The sequence below is a fragment of the Pongo abelii genome, chromosome 5, assembly GCF_028885655.2.
Source record: "Pongo abelii isolate AG06213 chromosome 5, NHGRI_mPonAbe1-v2.0_pri, whole genome shotgun sequence".
NCBI lineage: Eukaryota > Metazoa > Chordata > Mammalia > Primates > Hominidae > Pongo > Pongo abelii.
Window position 1 is genome coordinate 30,304,348 of NC_071990.2, and position 21,338 is coordinate 30,325,685.

A 21,338-nucleotide genomic window follows, 5' to 3' on the forward strand; every position below is an offset into this window, starting at 1 on the left:
TACATTTTTTAAAATATTTTATTTTTGATTTTCAATTTTTGTGGGTACATAATAGCTGCATATATTTATGGGGTACATGAGATGTTTTGATACAGGTATGCAATGTGAAATAAGCACATCATGGAGAATGGGGTATCCATTCCCTCAAGCATTTATCCTTTGAGTTACAAACAATTCAATTACACTATTTTTAAATGTGCAATTATTATTGACTATAGTCCCCCTGCTGTGCTATCAAATAGTAGGTCTTAGTCCTCTAAAATTTTTTTTACCCATTAAACATCCCCACCTTCCCTTCAGCCCCCTACTACCATTCCTAGCCTCTGGTAACCATTCTTCTACTCTGTATGTCCATTAGTTCAATTGTTTTTAATTTATGTCCCACAAATAAGTGAGAACATGCCATGTTTGCCTTTCTGTGCCTGGCTTATTTCATTTAACATAATGATCTCCACTTCCATCCATGCTGTTGCAAATGACTGGATCTCATTCCTTTTTATGGCTGAATAGTACTTCATTGTGTATACATACCAAATTTTCCTTATCCATTCATCTGCTGTTGGACATGTAGGTTGCTTCCAAATCTTAACTATTGTAAACAGTGCTGTAACAAACATAGGAGTGCAGATATCTCTTCCATATACTGATTTTCTTTTCTTTTTTGAGACAGGGTCACGCTTTGTCACCCAGGCTGGAGTGCAGTGGCATGATCTTGGCTCACTGCAACCTCCACCTCCTAGGTTCAAGTGATCCTACCTCAGCCTCCACAGTAGCTAGGACTATAGGTGTGCACCACTACACTTGCCTAATTTTTTTTTTGTATTTTGTAGAAATCAGGATTTGCCATGTTGCTCGGGCTGGTCTTGAACTTCTGGGCTCAAGTGATCTGCCCTCCTTGGCCTCGCATAGTGCTGGGATTACAGGTGTGAGCCACCATGCAAAACCCTGGTTTTCTCTTTTGTGGGGTATATACCCAGCAGTAGGATTGTTGCATCATATCGCAACTCAATTTTTAGTTTTCTGAGGAACCTCTAAACTGTTACCTATAGTGGTTGTACGAATTTACATTCCCATCAACAGTGTACGAGGGTTCCCTTTTTTTCACATCCTCACCAGCATTTGTTATTGCCTGTCTTTTGGATATAAGCCATTTTAACTGGGGTGAGATTATATCTCATTGTAATTTTGATTTGCATTTCTCTGATGATCAGTAATCATCAGCACCTTTTCATATGCCTGTTTGCCATTTTTATGTCCTTTCTTTTCTTTCTTTCTTTCTTTCTTTCTTTTTTGTTTTTTTTTTTTTTTGAGACAGTGTCTCTCACTCTGTTGCCCAGGCTGGAGTGCATTGATGCAATTATGATTCACTGCAGCCTCAACCTCCCCAGGTTCAAGAGATCCTCCCATCTCAGCTTCCTAAGTAGCTGGGACTACAGGTGTGCATCACCACTCCCAGCTATTTTTTATTTTTGTATTTTGCAGAAATGGGGTTTGACCATATTGCTCAGTCTGGTCTCAAACTTCTGGGCTCAATTCCACCTGCCTTGGCCTCCTAAAGTGCTAGGATTACAGGCATAAGCCACTGTACCTGGCTTTGTATGTCTTCTTCCTTTTTCTTTTCTTTTTTTTTTTTTTTTTTTTTTTTTTTTTTTGAGATGGAGTCTCACTTTGTTGCCCAGGCTGGAGTGCAGTAGTGTGATCTCGGCTCACTGCAACCTCTGCCTCCCAGGTTCAAGCGATTCTCCTGCCTCAGCCTCCTGAGTAGCTGGGATTACAGGTGTGCACCACCACGCCTGGCTTATTTCTGTATTGTTAGTAGAAACTGAGTTTCACAATGTTGGTCAGGCTGGTCTCAAACTCCTGACCTCAAGTGATCCACCCGCCTGGGCCTCCCAAAGTGCTGGGATTACAGGCATGAGCCACCACGCATGGCCTGTATGTCTTCTTTTGAGAAATGTCTATTCAAATCTTTTGCCCATTTTTTACTTAGACTTTCAGAATTTTTTTTTTTTTTTTTTTTACTATAGAGTTGTTTGAGCTTCTTATATACTCTGGTTATTATTTCTTTGTCAGACGGGTAGTTTGCAAATATTTTCTCCCATTCTGTGGGTTGTCTCTTTATTGATTGTATCCTTTGCTTTGTAGAAGCTTTTAAACTTGATGTGATACTACTTGTCCAGTTTTATTTTGGTTGCCTGTGCTTGTGGGGTATTGCTCAAGAAATTTTTGGCCAGACTACTGTCCTGGAGGTTTTCCCCAATGTTTTCTTATAGTAGTTTCATAGTTTGAGGTCTTAGATTTAAGTCTTTATTACATTTTGAATTTATTTTTTATTTTTTATTTTTTGAGACGGAGTCTTGCTCTGTCCCCAGGCTGGAGTGCAGTGGCATGATCTCAGCTCACTGGAACCTCTACCTCCTGGGTTCAAGCGATTCTCCTGCCTCAGCCTCCTGAGTAGCTAGGACTGCAGGCACGTGCCATCATGCCCAACTAATTTTTGTATTTTTAGTAGGCGGGGGTGGGTTTCACCATGTTGGTCAGGATGGTCTCGATCTCTTGACCTCGTGATACGCCTGCCTCACCCTCCCAAAGTGCTGAGATTACAGGTGTAAGCCACCATGCCTAGCCTTGATTTGACTTTTGTCTACAGTGAGAGGTAGGGTTCTAGTTTCATTCTTCTGCATATGGATATCCAGTTTTCCCAGCACCATTTCATTTAAGAGACTGTCTTTTCTTTCCTCCAGTATAAGTACTTGGCAACTTTGTCAAAAATGAGTTCCCTGTGAGTGTGTGGATTTGTTTCTAGGTTCTCTATTCTGTTCTGTTGGACTATGTGTCTGTTTTTATGTCAGTACTGTGCTGTTTTGGTGATTATAGCTCTGTAGCATAATTTGAAGTCAGGTAATGTGATTCCTCCAGTTTTGATCTTTTTGCTTGAGACAATTTTGGCTATTCTGGGCATTCTGTGTTTTCATATAAATTTTGGGATTTTTTTTCTATTTATCTGAAGACTATTATTGGTATTTTGATAGGGATTGCATTGAATCTGTAGATTGCTTTGGGTAGTATGGACATTTTAACAATATTGATTCTTCCAATCCATAAAGATGGAATTTTTTCCAATTTTTTTTTTTGTGTCCTCTTCAATTTCTTTCATCAATGTTTTATAATTCTCCTCATAGATAGCTTGCACATTTTTGGTTAATTCCTAGGTATTTAATTTTATGTGTGGCTATTGTAAATGAAATTACCTTTTTAAATTTAAAATTTTTCAAATTGTTCACTGTTGGCATATAGAAATGCTACTGGTTTTTATATGTTGATTTTGTGTCCTGCAACTTTACTGAATTTATTGATTCTAATAGTTTTCCTGTGGAGCCTTTAGGTTTTTTCCAAATATAAGTTCATATCATCTGCAAACTAGGCTAATTTAACTTCTCCCTTTCCAGTTTGGATGGCCTTTATATCTTCTCTTGTCTGATCGCTCTAGCTAGAACATCCAGTACTTTGTTGAATAACAGTGGTGACAGTGAACATCCCTGTTGTGTTCCAGATCTTATAGGAAAGGCTTTCACTTTTTCCCCATTCAGTATGATACTAGCTGTGGGTCTGTCATATCTGGCTATTATGTTGAGGTATATTTATTTTATACACAGTTTTCTGAGGGTTTTTATCATGAAGGGATGTTGGATTTTATAAAATACTTTTTCAGCATCAATAGAAATAATCATATGGTTTTAATCATTCTTTTTGATATGATGTATTACATTGATTGATTTGCATGTGTTGAACCATCCTTGCATTCCAGGGATAAATCCCACTTGGTTGTGATAAACGATTTTTTTTTTAATGGAGTCTTACTCGGTCACCCAGGCTGCAGTGCAGTGCCACAATCTCAGCTCACTGCAACCTCCGCCTCCTGGGTTCAAGCGATTCTCCTGCCTCAGTCTCCGGAGTAGCTGGGATTACAGGCATGCACCACCACACTCAGCTAATTTTGTATTTTCAGTAGAGATGAGGTTTCACCATGTTGGTCAAGCTGGTCTCGAACTCCTGACCTCAGGTGATCTGCCCACCTCGGCCTTCCAAAGTGCTGGGATTAGAGGCTTAAGCCACTGCACCTGACCCTGATGAATGATCTTTTTAATGTATTGTTGAATTTAGTTTGCTAATATTTTGCTGAGGATTCTGGAATCAATATTCATCAGAGAAATTGGCCTGCAGTTTTCTTTTTTTGATGTGTCTTTGTCTGGTTTTGGTATCAGGGTGATACTGGTCTCCTAGAATGACTTTGGAAATATTCACTCCTCCTCTATTTTTCAATAGCTTGAGTGGGATTAGTATTAGTTCTTCTTTAAATGTTTGGTAGAATTCAACAGTGAAGCCATTGGGTCCTTGTTTTTCTTTAGTGGGAGACTTTTTATTATGGCTTCAACCTTGTTACTTGTTATTAGTCTGTTCAGGTTTTGGATTTCTTCCTGGTTCAGTAGGTTGTATGTGTCCAGAAATTGTCAATTTCTTCTAGATTTTCCAATTTATTGGCATATAGTTGCTCATAGTAGCCCCTAATGATCCTTTGAATTTCTGCAGTGTCAGTTGTAATGTCTTTTTCATTTCTGATTTTATTTATTTGTACCTTGTCTCTTTTTTCTCAGTCTTTCTAAAGGCTTGTCAGTTTTGTTTAACTTTTGAAAAAAAGCAACTTTTTGTTTCATTGTTCTTTTGCATTGATTTTTATTTCAATTTTATTTATTTATGCTCTGATTTTTATTATTTCTTTGCTTCTAATTTTGTGTTTGTTTTGCTCTTGCTTTTCTGGTTCTTTAAGGTTCATTGTTAAGTTGCTTATTTGAAGTTTTTCCTCTTCTTTCATGTAGGCACTTAATAGCTATAAATTTGCCTCTTAGTACTGCTTTTGCCGTATCCCATAGGTTTTGGTATGTTGTGTTTCCTTTATCATTTGTTTCAAGAAATTGTTCAATTTCCTTCTTAATTTCTTCATTGACTCGATGGTCATTCAGCAGCATATTGTTTAATTTTCATGTATTTGTATAGTTTCAAAAATTCCTCTTGTTATTAGTTTCTAGTTGTATTCCACTGTGGTCAGAGAAGATGCTTGATAGTATTCCATTTTTTTAATGTTTTAAGACTTGTGACCTAACATATGGTCTATCCTTGAGAATGATACATGTGCTAAAAAAGAATGTGTATTCTGCAGCCATTGGATAAAATGTTCTGCAGGTATGTATTAGATCCATTTGATCTACAGTGCAGATTAAGTCTGATGTTTCATTTTCTGTCTGGAAGACCTGTCCAGTGCTAAAAATGTGATGTTGAAGTCTCCAGCTATTATTGTATTGGGGTCACTCTCTCTCTCTAGCTCTAATCATATTTGCTTTATATATCTGGGTGCTGCATTGTTGAGTGCATATATATTTATATTTGTTATATCCTCTTGCTGAATTGAACCCTGTATTAGTCTATTCTTGCACTGCTATAAAGAAATACCTGAGACTGGGTAATATATAGAGAAAAGAGGTTTAATTGGCTCACAGTTCTGCAGGCTGTACAGGAAGCATGGCTGGGGAGGCCTCAGAACACTTACAATCATGACAGAAGGTGAAGGGGAGGCAAGCCTGTCTTACATGGCTGGAGCAGGAGGAAAGTGGGAGGAGGTGGCACACACTTTTAAACAATCAGATCTCACAATAAGTCACTCACTATCATGAGAACAGCACCCAGGGGGATGGTGTTAAACCATGAGAAACCACCCCCATTATCCAATCCTTTTCCACCAGGCTCCACATCCAAAATTTAGGATTACAATTGAACATGAGATTTTGGTGGGGATGCAGATCCAAACCATACTATTCCACCTCTGGTGTCTCCCAAATCTCATGTCCTTCTCATACTGCAAAATACAGTTATATCTTCCCAACAGTCCGTGAAAGTCTTAACTCATTCTAGCATTAATTCAAAAGTCCAAAGTCCAGAGTCTCACCTGAGACAAGGCAAGTCTCTCCCACCTGTGAGCTTACAAAATAAAAAAACAGTTAGTTACTTCCAACATACAGTGGGGGTACAGGAATTGGGTAAATACTCCCATTCCAAAAGTGAGAAATTGGCCAAAAGAAAGGGGCTACTGGACCCATGCAAGTCTGAAACCCAGCAGGTAGTCATTAAATCTTAAAGCTCCAAAATAGTCTCCTTTGACTCCATATCTCACATCCAGGGCACATTGGTGCAAGGGGTGGGCTCCCAAGGCCTTGGGCAGCTCAGCCCCTGGGACTTTGCAGGGTAAGCCACTGTCGCTGCTTTCATGGGCTGGCATTGACTGCCTGTGGCTTTTCCAGGTGTACAGTGCAAGCTGTCATTGACAGATCTACCATCCTGGAATCTGGAGGACAGTGGCTCTCTTCTCACAGCTCCACTAGGCAGTACACCAGAGGGGAAGCTGTGTGGGAACTCCAACCCCAAATTTCACCTCCACACTACCCTAGTAGAGGTTCTCCATGAGGGCTCTGTCCCTGCAGCTGGCTTCTGCCTGGACATCCAGGCTTTCCCACACATACTCTGAAATCTAGGTGGAGGCTCCCAAGCCTCAATTCTTGCACTCTGTGCACCTACAGGCTTAATTTAACACCACATGGGAGCCACTAAGGCTTACAACTTGCATCCTTTGGAGCAGCAGCCTGAGCTGTACCTGGGGCCCTTTGAGCTGAAGCTGGAGCTGGAGCAGCTGGAATTTGGAGAGCAGTTTCCTGAGGCTGTGCAGGGCAGCAGGACCCTGAGCCTGGCCCAGGAAACCATCTTTCCCTCCTAGGCCTTTGGGCCTGTGATGGGAGAGGCTGCCCCCAAAGTATCTGAAATGCCTTCAAGGTGTTTTTCCCACTATCTTGGCTATCAACATTTTGCTCCTTGTTACTTGCAATTTTCTGCAGCTAGCTTGAATTCCTCTCCACAAAATGGGTTTTTTCTTTTCTACAACATGGCCAGGCTGCAAATTCTCCAAACTTTTACACTCTGCTTCCTTTTTAAATATAAGTTTCAGTTTCTTGTCATGTCTTTGCTCACAAATATGAGCACAGACTACCAGAAGCAGCCAGGCCACATCTTGAACACTTTGCTGCTTAGAAATTTCTTCTGCCAGATACCCTAAATCTTTGCTCTCAAGTTCAAAGTTCCACAGATTCCTAGGGCAGGGGCACAATGTCTCCAACCACAATGTCCTAACAAAAGTGACCTTCACTCCAGGTCCCAATAAGTCCCCCATCCCATCTGAGACCTCCTCAGCCTGGACTTCATTGTCCATATCACTATCAGTATTTTGGTCAAAACAATTTAACAAATCTCTAAGAAATTCCAAACTTCCCCTCATCTTCCTATCTTCAGAGCCCTCCACACTCTTCCAACCTCTGTCTATTACCCTGTTTCCACATTTTCAGGTATCTTTCTAGCAATGCCTCACTCCTCTTTACCAATTTTCTGTATTATTGTTCTCACACTGCTCTAAAGAAATACCCAAGACTTGTTAATTTATGAAGAAAAGAGGTTGAATTGGCTCATAGTTCCACAGGCTGTTCAGGAAGCATAGCGGCATCTGATTCTGGGAAGGCCTGAGGGAGCTTTTACTCATGGAATAATGCAAAGTGGGAGCAAGCATCTACATAGCAGGAGTAGACCAAGGCAAGTGGGTGGTGTGGAGAGGTGCTATACACTTTTAAGCAACCAGATTTCAGAAGAACTCACTATCATGAGAACAGCACTAAGAAGATGGTGCTGAATTTTCATGAAAGATCCACCTCCATGATCCAATCACGTCCCACCAGGCCCCACCTCCAACATTGAGGATTACAAGAGAACACAAAATTTGGGTGGGGACACAGAAATGGAAACCATATTAACCCCTTTATCATTGTATAGTGACTTTATTTGTCTCTTATAGTTTTTGTATCAAAATCAATACTCCTCTTTTTTCTGGTTTCCATTGGCATGGAATAACTTTTTCCAACTCTTTACTTTCAGTCTATGTGTGTCTTTATAGGTTAAGTGTGTTTCTTGTAGGCAACAGATCAATGGGTCTTGTTTACTCCATTCATTCAGCCAGTCTATGTCTTTTGATTGGAGAGTTTAGTCCATTTCCACTCAATGTATTATTGATAAGTAAAGACTTACTCCTGCCTTGTTATTTATTTGTTTTCTGGTTGTTTTGTGGTTTTCCTCTTTCTTTTCTTCCTGTCTTCCTTTAGGGAAAGTAATCTTCTCTGGTGATATGATTTAGGTTTTTGCTTTTTATTTTTTATGTATCCAGTGTATGTTTTTAGGTTTGAGGTTACCATAAGGATTACAAATACTATTTTATAACCCATTATTTTAACCTGGTAACACTGCATTAGCAAACAAAAAGAAAACTAATAAAAACTCTACATCTTAACTTCATCCCCCCACTTTTTAACTTTTTGTTGTTTCTAATTTTATCTTATTTTTCTGACTGTGTCTTGAAAAGTTGTTGTAGTTACTATTTTTGATTGGTTTATCATTTATTCTTTCTACTTACACACCACAGTTACAATGTTATCATACTTTGGGTTTTTCTGTGTACTTACTCTTAACAGTGAGTTTTGTACCTTTAGAGGATTCTTTGTTGCTCATTAATGTCCATTTCTTTCTGACCAAAGTACTCCCTTAAGTGTTTCTTATGGGACCAGTCTAGTGTTGATGAAATCCCTCAGCTTTTGTTTGTCTGGGGAAGTCTTTGTTTATTCTTCATGTTTGAAGGATATTTTTGCTGGATATATTATTCTAGGATAAAAGGGTTTTTCCCTTCAGCACTTTAACATATGTCATGTCACTCTCTCCTGGACTGTAAAGTTTCCACTGAAAAATATACTACCAGATGTATTGGAGCTCCATTGTATGCTATCTGTTTCTTTTCTCTTGCTGCTTTTAGGATCCTTTCTTTAACCTTGTCCTGCAGGAGTTTGATTATTAAATGCCTTGAGGTAATCTTTGGGTTAAATTGGCCTGGTGTTCTATAACCTTCTTGTACTTGGATATAAATATCTTTCTGTAGGTTTAGGAACTTCTATGTTATTATCCCTTTCAATAAACTTTCTATTCCTATCTCTTTCTCTATCTCTTCTTTAAGGCCAATAACTCCTAGATTTGCCCTTAAGAAGCTATTTTCTAGATACTGTAGGCATGCATCATTGTTTTTTATTTTTTGTCTCCTCTGAATGTGTATTTTTCCCTTCTCCTTTTTTTTTTTTTTTTTTTTTTTTTTGAGATGGAGTCTTGCTCCTTCACCAGGCTGGAGTGCAATGGTGTGATCTCGGCTCACCGCAACCTCTCCCTCCTGGGTTCAAGCAATTCTCCTGCCTTGGCCTCCCAAGTAGCTGGGATTACAGGCATGAGCCACCACACCTGGCTAATTTTGTATTTTTAGTAGAGATGGGATTTCTCCATGTTGGTCAGGCTGGTCTCGAACTGCTGACCTCAGGTGATCTGCCTACCTCAGCCTCCCAAATTGCTGGGATTACAGTCGTGAGGTGAGCCACTGCGCCTGGCTTTGTTATTGTTAGTAGTGCTGCAATGAACATACACTTGCATGTGTCTTTATGGGGGAATGATTTATATTCCTTTAGGTAAATACCCAGTAATGGGATTGGTGGGTCAAATGGTAGTTCTGCTTTTAGCTCTCTGAGGAATCGCCACACTGCTGTCCACAGTGGTTGAACTAATTTACACTCCTAACAAGTGTATAAGTGTTCCTTTTCTCCATAACCTCACCAACATCTATTAAAAAAGTAGCCATCCTGACTGGCATGAGATGATATCTCATTGTGGTTTTGATTTTTCATTTCTCTAATGATGAGTGATCATTGAGGTTTTCTTTAACATGCTAGTTGGCTGTATGTATGTCTTTTTTGAAAAGTGTCTGTTCGTGTCCTTTACCCATTTTTTAATGGAGTGGGTTTTTTTTTTTCCTGTAACTGTGTTTAAATTCCTTATAGATGCTGGATATTAGCCCCTTGTCAGATGCATAGTTTGCAAAAATTTTGTTATTCTGTAGATTGTCTGCCCTGTTGTTTCTTTTGCTGTGAAGAAGCCCTTAAATCCGATTTGTCAATTTTTGCTTTTGTTACGATTGCTTTTGGTGTCTTCATCATGAAATCTTTGCCAGTTCCTATGTCCAGAATGGTATTGCCTAAGTTATCTTCAGGATTTTTATAATTTTGGGTTTTAACTCTTTAAACCATCTTAATTTTTGTACATAGTAAAAGGGGTCCAGTTACGATCTTCTGCATATGGCCAGCCAGTTAGCCCAGCACCATTTATTGAATAGGGAGACCTTTCCCCATTGCTTGTTTTTGTCAACTTTGTTGAAAATCAGATGGCTGTAGGTTTGTGGCCTTATTTCTGGGCTCTCTATTCTGTCCCACTGGTCTGTGTGTCTGCTTTTGTACCAGTACCATGCTGTTTTGGTCATGGTAGCCCTGTAGTTTGAAGTTAGGTAATGTGATGCCTCCACCTTTGTTCTTTTTGCTTAGGATTGCCTTGACTACTCAGGCTTTTTGGTTCCATATGAATTTTAAGTTTTTTTCTAGTTCTGTGAAAAATGTAATTGATAGTTTGATAGGAATAGCATTGAATCTATAAATTGCTTTGGGTGGTATGGCCACTTTAATGATATTGATTCTTCCTAGCCATGAGCATGGAAAGTTTTTCCATTTGTTTGTGTCATCTCTGATTTCTTTGAGCAGAGTTTGTGATTCTCATTGTAGAGATCCTTTACTTCCTTGGTTAGCTGCATTCCTAGGTATTTTATTCTTTTTGTGGCAATTATGAATGGGATTGTGCTCCTGATTTGGCTCTTGGCTTGGCTATTGTGTATAGGAATGTTAGTGATTTTTGTACATTGATTTTGTCTCCTGAAACTTTGCTGAAATTGTTTATCAGATGAAGGACCTTTTGGGCTGAGGCTATGGGGTTTTCTAGATATAGAATCATATTGTCTGCAAAAAAGGATAGTTTGGCTTTCTCTCTTCCTATTTGGATGCCCTTTATTATTTCTGTTGCCTGACTGCTGTGATCAGGACTTTCAACACTATATTGAATAGCAGTGGTGAGAAAGAGCTTCCTTATCTTGTGCCACTTTTCAAGGGGAATGCTTGCAGCTTTTGCCCATTCAGTATGATGTTGGCTGTGGGTTTGTTATAGTTGGCGCTTATTATTCTGAGTTATGTTCCTTCAACACAAGACGGGAAGCTCCCCAAATCCACATCTCTTGCTTGTGGGGGAGCCATCCTCAGCACATCGGCCCTACCCAACCCACAGTAGATACCAACATCCCTATGATGGATGAGCTATGGGGGAGTCCCCCCAACCCCAGAGAGAGAATTGGCCCCCGATGGGGACTTAGGGAGGGCTGAGTTGGCGAGTTGTGGGAGGTCATCACCAGTGGGGCTCAAGCTCTCCCCTCCAAGCTCCAAGGATATCCACAGCCACAGGACGCATTCCTTCTCCACTTAGATCTTGTCTCTCTGTGAAGTATCCAATCGCCTTCCATTTCTACTTGGTGTAGGATGTAGGGGGCAATGAATGAGACTGCCGCATATTGCAGAGGGTCCATATCCAAGCACAGGCAGTAGTAGTCACACCACCAGTACCTGTGGTTCCTGCCAGCCCCTCCACTGCCCAGGCCAGACAGTGTCAGTCTGGCAGACGCACCCCCAAGGACTCTCCCTCATGGTGTCTGCTCCTCTGCTCCACCCTTCTGATCTCACAGCTTCTCCTTAGGTGACATTCACACTTTAGACAAAGTTGTTTGGTCCCCTGATTATGATCTCCTTTACTTGCTGTCAGCTCTGCCTGGGAAGAGGTCTATGCTCAGTGCCAGGATACATTGAAAAAGCACTGGATGGGCAGGTGCAGTCTTGGGCTTTACTGTGAACTGTGTTGTTTGGTCAAGTTGTTTAACCTCCACTCTGTTCATCTTGTATATATGGGTGGGGGGGTGAAGACTATGAGCCCACAGGTCTGCTTCTGTGCTCACGGTAACAGATTCTAAGTGCAAGTCCCTGAAACAGGATCACAGTACACAACATTAACATAAGAGGGTACATTATGCACAGAACAGCTTTCCTTGAGGTTCTAGAGAATGCAAACCTTAACATTAATAAGCACCAAACCTCTGCTGAAAAATCCTCTAATGAATTTCAAGGTTAAATATAAATAAACTGTGGGATTGTTCTGCCTAGAGTAGTCACACCCTCCTCGGGGGTCCCAAAGTCCACAGGCTCAAACTCCTGATCCAACAGTTACATGCTGCACCAACTTTCAGACTGTCTCTCCCAGTAGGCAGTGAGCCCCTAGAAGGCAGGGACTATGTAACAATGACCTGGCAACTTTGTTGAATAGCTGCTCCTATCAAGATCAGCTCGTAAAAAGCCAAGCACTGCTCAGCTTTTATTATGCCTCTTACTGATTTATGCCTTCATTTAGCATTCAAGAACTTGCTCCAATAGTGCCAGTTGGGAGATATTTACTAAAAATTATTAAACTGCAATCTATCCTCTGAACCCACTGTGCTCAATCCCACCACACATCTTGCTGCTCCCTAACGTCTAGCTGCTTATAAAGTCTTTCATTTTCTTCATCCACTCAAATCATACACATCCCTCGGGTTCCATGGAAACTTCCATCTCATTCATGAAACTCCCTGACCACTGGGATATCCGGCCTATGAACTTTAGCAAACTATTTCTCTGCATCTCATCTGGCATTTGAGGAGGGACTGGTCTCTGACATCTCTTGGTATGCCTCACAGAGTCAGTAAAGTGTTCCCAGACCTACAGATACCACCCCATATTGTTAGCTCTTTGAGGATACACACTAGGTTACACTTTTCTGGTTCTCCACCCTGAGCACCCAAAAGGCAGATGATAGGTACATCTCAGCTCCAAAGAGACTGCTAAACATTGAATGAACTAATGTCACATAGAGAAACTGACCCTGGTGACCAGCCTGGGTCAGTTCACTCACGTGACTGTGGGGGCTGGCAAGTACATAATTTTCAGCTTAGATTGGCAGGCTGGAGACCCAGGGAAGAACTGACACTGCAGCCTGAGGCCACAGGTAGCAGTGTTGCTGGGTTGCTGCACATTCTTTACTGTGAGATTTAGAAAAACTGTCAGTTTATCATTATTCTAATATTGTCAAAACTTGTAGATAGCCTATTTGCTTTTTGTTGTTGGTGTGTTGTTATTCCTGTGAAAATCATAATTGTGCAGTGTTTTGATATCTATGAATTCAAAAACTTAAACAGAATATTAAGAACAAACTAATAATAAAGTGACAAACTTTGGATATCTTTTTAACATTGTTTCTAAATATTGTAAACATGAAATCTTCTGGACCTCAGAGGGAACAAGGAAGCAATATTAATAATGAATCATAATCTGGAACACCTGACATTGTACAAAAAATATAACAACTGGAAATGCCTTTGCAACTAAGAGTTAGTTCAAAGAAACAATAATTTGCACTTCTAAAATTTAAAAAATCCCCAATAACTTTTGACAAAACTCACAGATGGCTTATTATTGCTAGCAATGTAAATACTGGATGCAAATCATGCTCAAAAGCTGTGTGAATAGCCAAAAGTGCTAAGCACATTCTGTCAATGCTCATAATTCAAGGAAAACATTAGCAAAATTCAAAGAAAAAAACTTGAAAAATATTAAGAACAGCTTTGTACAATAAAGTATCTGAAAAAAGCAACAAACAGTGGAAAAATGCCATCAGATGTTAGTATACAGTTTACCCAAATGTGTAATAGAGCATTTTACATCATTAAGTAGAGGCTTTTAAACAATTATACATAGTGCATATCATTGCAGTATAGATTAATGGTTCTGCTGGTTGCAAACCATATTCTACATAAGACAACTTTTGGAAAATTTATTAATCCAAGCAATAAATCATTATCAATGAAGTGTCAACCATTTCACAAAATGTATTTGTTTTAGTTCCTTAAATACTAAATGTAAGACTTATAGGAAAATGGGTTTTTGTTGATCTGAGGAACTCAAACATACCAACCTTACTCATCAGTGCTCAAGAAAAATAGCTTTAATGTGAGATAGTTGTATGATGGTACAGATAGTGCCAGTATATGCAACGAAGAAAGTTCAGGTTTCACCAAAATTTTAGCAAAACTTCGGGGCTTAAAAATCTGTTTATCGCAGAAGTCACGTGACTGTCTCACATTTACTCTTCCTCGTGTCCTGATCCTGCTGACTTGTCCACATGGGCAACCAGGAAGCTGGCACAACTATAATTCTTTGTTCACCACCATTTGCTCTGCTGTTGGGCTGCCCATGTGTAGGCAGGTTTCACGAAAATATCAGGTTCCCTAAGCAACATGAACTGGGAGGCTCAGAGAGGGGAGATTCCCCTAGTCACTGACTTACTGAGGGATTGACTCAAGATTCCCAGGCACTAGACAGAAGCAGTCGGGAAAGGAATCATTTCCTGATTGCCTGTGGGGGAAAAAGAAATTATTCTTTGGATAGAACAGTCTGGATGGACTCTAACACAGTAAAGTGAAGGCAGTGCATTCTTCAGAAGGGTGGCAGATGGGGCACCACGCATCCCCACAGAGGTGCTGTCCTGCGGTCCTTGCAGGAGTTGCCAGGCTCCCAAAATCTCCTGCTGCTATCCCCACCCTGCCTGAAAAGAGGTGAGGAGGATGATGGGGAGGAAGTCAAACAGACTCGGGATAGGAGGAGTGAGTGCCCTGGTAAAACCAATTACTTAGTTACACCTTTGGCTAAAACTCTAGGAAGGGAGGCACAAAATGGAAAAGTGTGGTTTGTTTTTGCTTCTCTAGGTGAAGGTTTAACTTCAGCATGGGTAAAACTATTCTTTCCTTCTTTTTTCTCTCCCAGAGTTCTCACCACCTCCTCCCAGGCTAAATCCTTCATGTTGCAGGAGACAGAGAATCCCAGGTAAGACCTGGACTTTTTCTCCCCCTTCCCTTCCTTTTTTCACCGTGTGTGTTCAGGATAAATTATCTTGGTTTTGTTTCTGGAGGGAAAAGGGCAGAGGCCCTGACTTGAATCTCAATCACATTTCTGCACACAGTACCTGAGGAGACAGAATAGCAGAGGGGTGGGAACAATTAACACTGCTCTATGGGCTTTAGAATGGAGAAAAAATAATTCCCAGGCTTTTTTCTTTTACCCAAATCCAACTTCAGTTTTCTCTCCAACTCTCTAAAACCACCACCAATACTATTATCCTATCATGTGTAGCTACTTGGAGGGTGGTGAAAGGCTGAGTATGCATCATGTTCAGGTAGTGGGGTGTTAAACGAAATAGTTCCTTACAGCAATGCCCAAAGTCATCCTTGGTCACAATAAAGGAGAATAAAGGGAAAAAGTATGATTATTGTATTAGGTTGTGGGGTTGTGAGTTTTTTTTTTTCATTTTAAAAATTATTTTGTTGTTGTAATGATGATGTCAATTTTTTAAGAAATAAAAGAATGGAAAAAGTTGACTTGGGATTTCATAATGCAAAGAAAAAAGCAAAACAAAAAACAACAAAAAGCAAACAAAACAAAGATTTATATGTAATACCTAATTTAATCCCTTCATAACTCTGTGAAGTGGGTCAGTATTGATGGGTCAGCTTAACTAACAGGTATTAGGAATGAGATCCAAAAACAACCAGCCATGATTGCACAGCTTGTGGAACCCAGGTTCTTTGACACTCAGCCCAGTGTTCCACCTGCAATGGCAACCTAAGTGAGGAGGGGGCCTCAGAGATGAGGTGGTTGACCCTTACAATGCTGATATTCTCCATGCTTTCTCAGAGCAAGTGGCTGAATCTCTTTCGTGACAGAGAACTCACCACCTACCAAGGCAGCCCATCTTATTAGGTCTAGTTTTTAAAAAAGATACTTATGATGAGCACAATTCTGTGTCTCTCATACTCTATGGAAACGACCAATTTCTGACCTCTATGTCACAAAGAGTAAGTATAATTCTTCACATAATAGCCCTCCAAATATCTGAAATCTCTATAGTCATAGCCAGGCATATTGCATCAAAATAAATGACTATTTTCTGCATGAGGGTTGGTCCAAATGTCCTAGCCCACCATTATCAGAAGCAAGAAGTCCTCCCTATTTTTTGAAGAACTATATTTATTTGCTCAAATCATATTTATTAGGGGCCTGCTATCTGCCTGGCAATGGGGATGCAGCAATACACAGGTCAAATAGACAGGCATTTGGAGTGTGGAAGTGGGTGCCCACCCTAGTTGGGGAGCATCTCAGGATGTCATGCGGAGATGACATGTCAACCGAGCCCAGAGGGCAACACGAGTTGACAGAGAAGAGTATTTCCTACAGGGAGAAACTGGAGGCAGCTGTAGTGAGGTGCTGATGGGTTCTGGCCACCACCTGGACCACCTAGATTTGATGTTTCTCCACCCCCACTTAGTTGTGTCACCCTGGACAAGTTCCTCACCCACTGCGTGCTTTAGAACCATCACTGTGAAACGGGAGATGTGATAGGAATGTTGTGAGGATTGTTTGAGTGAATACATGTGAAGGATTAGGACAAGCCTGGCACACAGTTAATGCCCAACGTTTGCTCTCGTGACTGGAGGGAAACAAGGTAGTGGGCAGGAAGGGGGAGTGCGCAGACAGTTCCTGCTAAGCCTTGTAAGTCATCCATGGCCCAGCACTGTAACCAGAGAAGCGAGGATGAGACTTCCACTTTGAGAAAGGCCTCTCTGGCCGCAGCATGTAGAAGAATGGGAGGGCATTAGAATGTGTGTGCACGGACTAGGTGGGAGCTAACTGCAGGGCCGGCATCTGTGACACAGATTATCTCTCTTCATCCTGAACCCCTCCCTCTTCCCATCTCAAATCCTTTTCCCATTCCTGACCACATCCTCCACCTGTCAGAAAGTCACAGGTGTTAAGGAAGAGATGTGCTCAGGTGTTAAGGTGTGCTTTAAAGTCATGACAATGGGGCCCATGACTGGGAACCTGCTGGGAGAGGTGGCCTGTAGTGTGTCTGGAGTACACGGGGGACCCTGGGAGCATCTTCTGTGGCCCTGGCCCCTGGCAGGCCTGCATCATTTGGTGCTGTGCCACTATCTGATCCACCACGGGAGCCATGTGCTGTTCATTCCACAAGGAGCCTTTTCAACAGGGAGACGTCAGGCCCAACTGGATTCTAGCCACCTTGGTCTCCAGTCTCCTACTCTCAAGCCCATGAGTGACAATCCAGCACAGTAAATTTGGTTCTGTGAGCAGCATCTATTGACAGGATGACCAGCAATTCTTGTGTGTGGTTTGCAAAGATCTTACGGAGCACAAACGTTACTTAGTGCTGCAGAAGGAGAACAATGCTAGGTTCCACAAGGTAGTCTGTCCTTTTGCTGTCTTGTCTACACCAGAGAACCTTTGGTTGACTTGCTTTAATATTGGCTTCAGTCCTATTACAAAACAACAACAACAACAACAAATTATTGTATTCTAAACACAGTTCTAAATGCAATAGTTTATCTTTTAATCCTGGATTATACAGTTTACAATTACTTGCAAATGCATAGTACCTCACTCCAAAAAACCTCAGGCATCCAGGCATCACAATTTCTCTACCTGCATGACATAGAAACTTCCATGTCACTAGAGGATTTCACAATCCATATACGAATCCCCTGAAGACTTCTTGGTGTGAAGGAAACATCACTGGACACAACACTGAAAATGGCAATAGGTCAGGCATGGTGGTTCATGCCTGTAATCCCAGCACTTTGAGAGGCTGAGGCGGGTAGATTACCTGAGGTCAGGAGTTTGAGACTAGCCTGGCCAACACGGTGAAACCCCATTTCTACTAAAAATACAAAAATTAGCCAGGTGTGGTGGTGCATGCCTGTAGACCCAGCTACCAGGGAGGCTGAGGCAGGAGAATCACTTGAACCCCAGAGGCTGAGGTTGTGGTAAGCTGAGATCACACCACTGCACTCCAGCCTGAGCAACAGAGCGAGACTCTGTCTCAAAAAAAAAAAAAAAAAAAAGGCAACAAAAGCCCTGGATAGATAAGGCTTTTTTAGGTGAGCTATAACATCTGGGCAAATAAAAACACTATGTTATTCCTAGAAAAATTATAGAAATTGAACTTAACCTTGTCAACATGGGGATTCATTATCTTATTTAGCAAACTAAAGGAACAATAATGTAACTGCACCTCAGGTACAACTGGAACCAGGGATTTGAATGCAACTAAGACTTCCCATCTTTTATTTTCTCTTCTCTAGATTAGCTCAATTTTTTGCAACACATTTCCTGTATGAACTATAGCCATTTCTAGATTAATACCTCTTGTCAGCAAAGCAAGACAGAGTTATTCTCTGGTCATGAAGAAAATTCCAGAAAAGAGCTCTGAATCAAAGGCCAAAATCCTGGCATATCTGGTGCTGTGCAGAGCTGAGAGACTGGCTGAAGAGTGTGCCAGCAGTAAGCTATCCTAGGCATAGGGCCTGACTAGAAATCAGACCCTAATGTAGCAGTATTGCATCATCTATAGCCTAGATTATGCTGCAATGATATACAACTCCCATATCTCACTGGTATAAACCAAAAAGGTTTCTTTTTCATGCTACCTGTTCATCAGGAGTTGCTGAGGGGGTCACTTGGAGATCCAGGCTCGCCAAGCAGCCACTGTCTTCAGCACCAGCTAATGCCCTGCTAGTGGGCAAAGAGGGAGCTCTGGAAGAACATAAACCAGCAGTTAAATTCCCAGTCCAGAAGAAATACACATCACCCCTACTAACACCTCATTACAGGGCACAGATGATGACAATAATGACATCTCAGGCTTAAGGACCCTTCAACTCTGAGAGACAGTATCTAGTGGTCACCTCGTTACTATCCTGTCTTTCCCTCAGGCAGAAGTGGGTGTGGTTTCCAACACCCCGAGCTGTGTCCCCGTCCGTGACAACAGAATCTTTGTAATCAAAAGTTTGAAGCATTTCAGAGGTCAGAAGGGTGTTTGTTTGCTGTTAGACTCTTGCTCTCACTTCTACCTGACAAGAGAGAAGAATTTGTATAGACTGTTAGACATGTGACTACTTTTTGAAAGCACTAGGTATTTGGGGCAAGGTCAACATGTTTCCCTATCAGAAATCACTCATAGATATGTTCTTTGAGGTCAGGAATTCTATGAAATAAAAATAAAGTTATTGAGCCTCTCTTGGATGCCAGCACCATGCTCAGTGCTTTCATTTTTTTCAGTATACTCACATTATTGATTATCCTTCATTTTACTTATGATCAAAGCAAGAGTTGAAGGAATGTCCTTGGTTCAAGGCTACACCCTAGGAGGCAGAGTCAGAATTTAAATCCAGCTTTCTTTCATTTGAAAGATTGTGCTCTGTGCTGGACCACACTGTACAGTTTTTAAAGTGATCTAACAACAACAGCATCCATCAGTGAACTTTGAGTCTACCAAACAGAAATTGCTCTTAATGGGTTCATCTAATGGCAGGGCCAGCTCAAGGCAAAATTTTTTGCCCCCTCTCCCTCTTTTTCATTCGACACGATTTTGCTCTATCATCCAGGCTGGACTGCAGTGGCATGGTCACAGCTCACTGCAGCCTCAAACTCCTGGCTCAAGTGATCCTCCCTCCTTATCTTCCCGAGTAGCTGGGACTATGGGTGCATGCCACCACACCTGCTAATGTTTAAAATTTTTTGTAAGGATGGGGTCTCACTATGTTCCCTAAGATGGTCTCAAATTCCTGGCCTCAAGCAATCCTCCTGCCTCAATCTCCTGAAGTGCTGGGATTATAGGTATAAGCCACAACGCCCAGTCCCCTTCTCCCTCATTAAAAATTTTTTTTTTTCATTTTTTTTCACTATTCAACTTCTATTTTAGGTTCAAGGGGTACATGTGTAGGTTCATTATATGGGTAAATTACAATGTCGTGGGGGTTTTGTATACAGATAATTTTGTCACCCAGGTAATCAGCATAATACCCAAAAGGTAGTTTTTCAGTCTTCACCCTCCTTTCACCCTCCACCCTCAAGTAGGTCCTGGTGTCTGTTGCTCCCTTGTGTCCATGTGTACTCAATGTTTAGCTCCCATTTAAAAGTGACAACATACAGTATTTGGTTTTCTGTTCCTGCATTAATTGTCTTAAGGTAATGGCCTCCAGTTCCATCCATTTTGCTGCAAAGGACATTATCTCATTCTTTATGGTTGTGTAGTATTCTATTCCATGGTGTATATATACATTTTCTTTTTTTTTTTTTCTGAGACGGAGTCTCGCCCTGTCGCCTAGGCTGGAGTGCAATGGCGCGATCTCGGCTCACTGCAACCTCTGCTTCCCAGGTTCAAACAATTCTCCTGCCTTGAGTAGCTGGGATTACAGGCACCCGCCACCATGCCCAGCTAATTTTTGTATTTTTAGTAGAGACAAGGTTTCACCATGTTGGCCAGGCTGGTCTCAAACTCCTGACCTCGCCGAACTCCACCTGCATCGGTCTCCCAAAGTGCTAGGATTACAGGCGTGAGCCACCAAACCTGGGCATCTAGGTTGATTCCATATCTTTGCCATTGTGAATAGTGCCGCAGTGAACATACATGTGCGTGTGTCTTTAGGTAGAACTATTTATATTCCTTTGGGTATATACCCAGTAAAGGGATTGCTGGGTTAAACGGTAGTTTTAAGTTCTCTGAGAAATTTCCAGACTGCTTTCCACAATGGCTGAACTAATTTACATTCCCATTTGCAGTGTATAAGCGTTCTTTTTCTGCAACCTCATCAGCATCAGTTAGTTTTTGACTTTTTTAATAATAGCCTTTCTGACTGGTGTGAGATGGTATCTCATTGTGGTTTTGATTTGCATTCCCCTAATTAGTGATATTAAGCATTTTTTTCTGTTTCTTTTGAAAAGTGTTCATGTCCTTTGCCCATTTTTTAATGGGGTTCTTTTTTGCTTACTAAGTTCCTTATAGATTCTGGTTATTAAACCTTTGTCAGATGTGCAGTTTGCAGATATTTTCTCCCATTCTGTAGGCTGTTTACTCTGTTGACAGTTTCATTTTCTGTGCAGAAGTTCTTTAGTTTAATTAAGGCTTACTTGGCAATTTTTGGTTTTGTTGCAGTTGCTTTTGGAGTCTTCATCATGAAGTCTTTGCCAGGGCTGATGCTCAAAATGGTATTTCCTAGGTTTTCTTCTAGTATTTTCAGTTTTAGGTTTTACATTTAAGTCTTTAATCCACTTTGATTTTTATATATGGTGAAAGATAGG

The 21,338-nt window shown here is 41.0% G+C and overlaps 1 long non-coding RNA gene across 12 annotated transcripts in view; it reads right to left on the bottom strand.

Moving 5' to 3' along the window:
• Positions 1–21,338, bottom strand: part of LOC112133794 (uncharacterized) — a 56,342-nt gene continuing 35,004 nt past the window's right edge. For 5 of the 12 annotated variants that reach the window (XR_008526711.2, XR_002915403.3, XR_002915402.3 and 2 more), the window contains 3 exons: positions 18,944–19,108; positions 18,686–18,791; positions 14,116–17,515 (listed from right to left, as the gene is read on the bottom strand). This is a non-coding gene — a long non-coding RNA (uncharacterized LOC112133794). Of the gene's footprint in view, positions 12,081–14,103; positions 17,516–18,685; positions 18,792–18,943; positions 19,109–21,338 lie in introns of those variants that run through there. The other 7 variants (XR_008526712.2, XR_008526708.2, XR_008526707.2 and 4 more) reach the window with 3 other exon arrangements.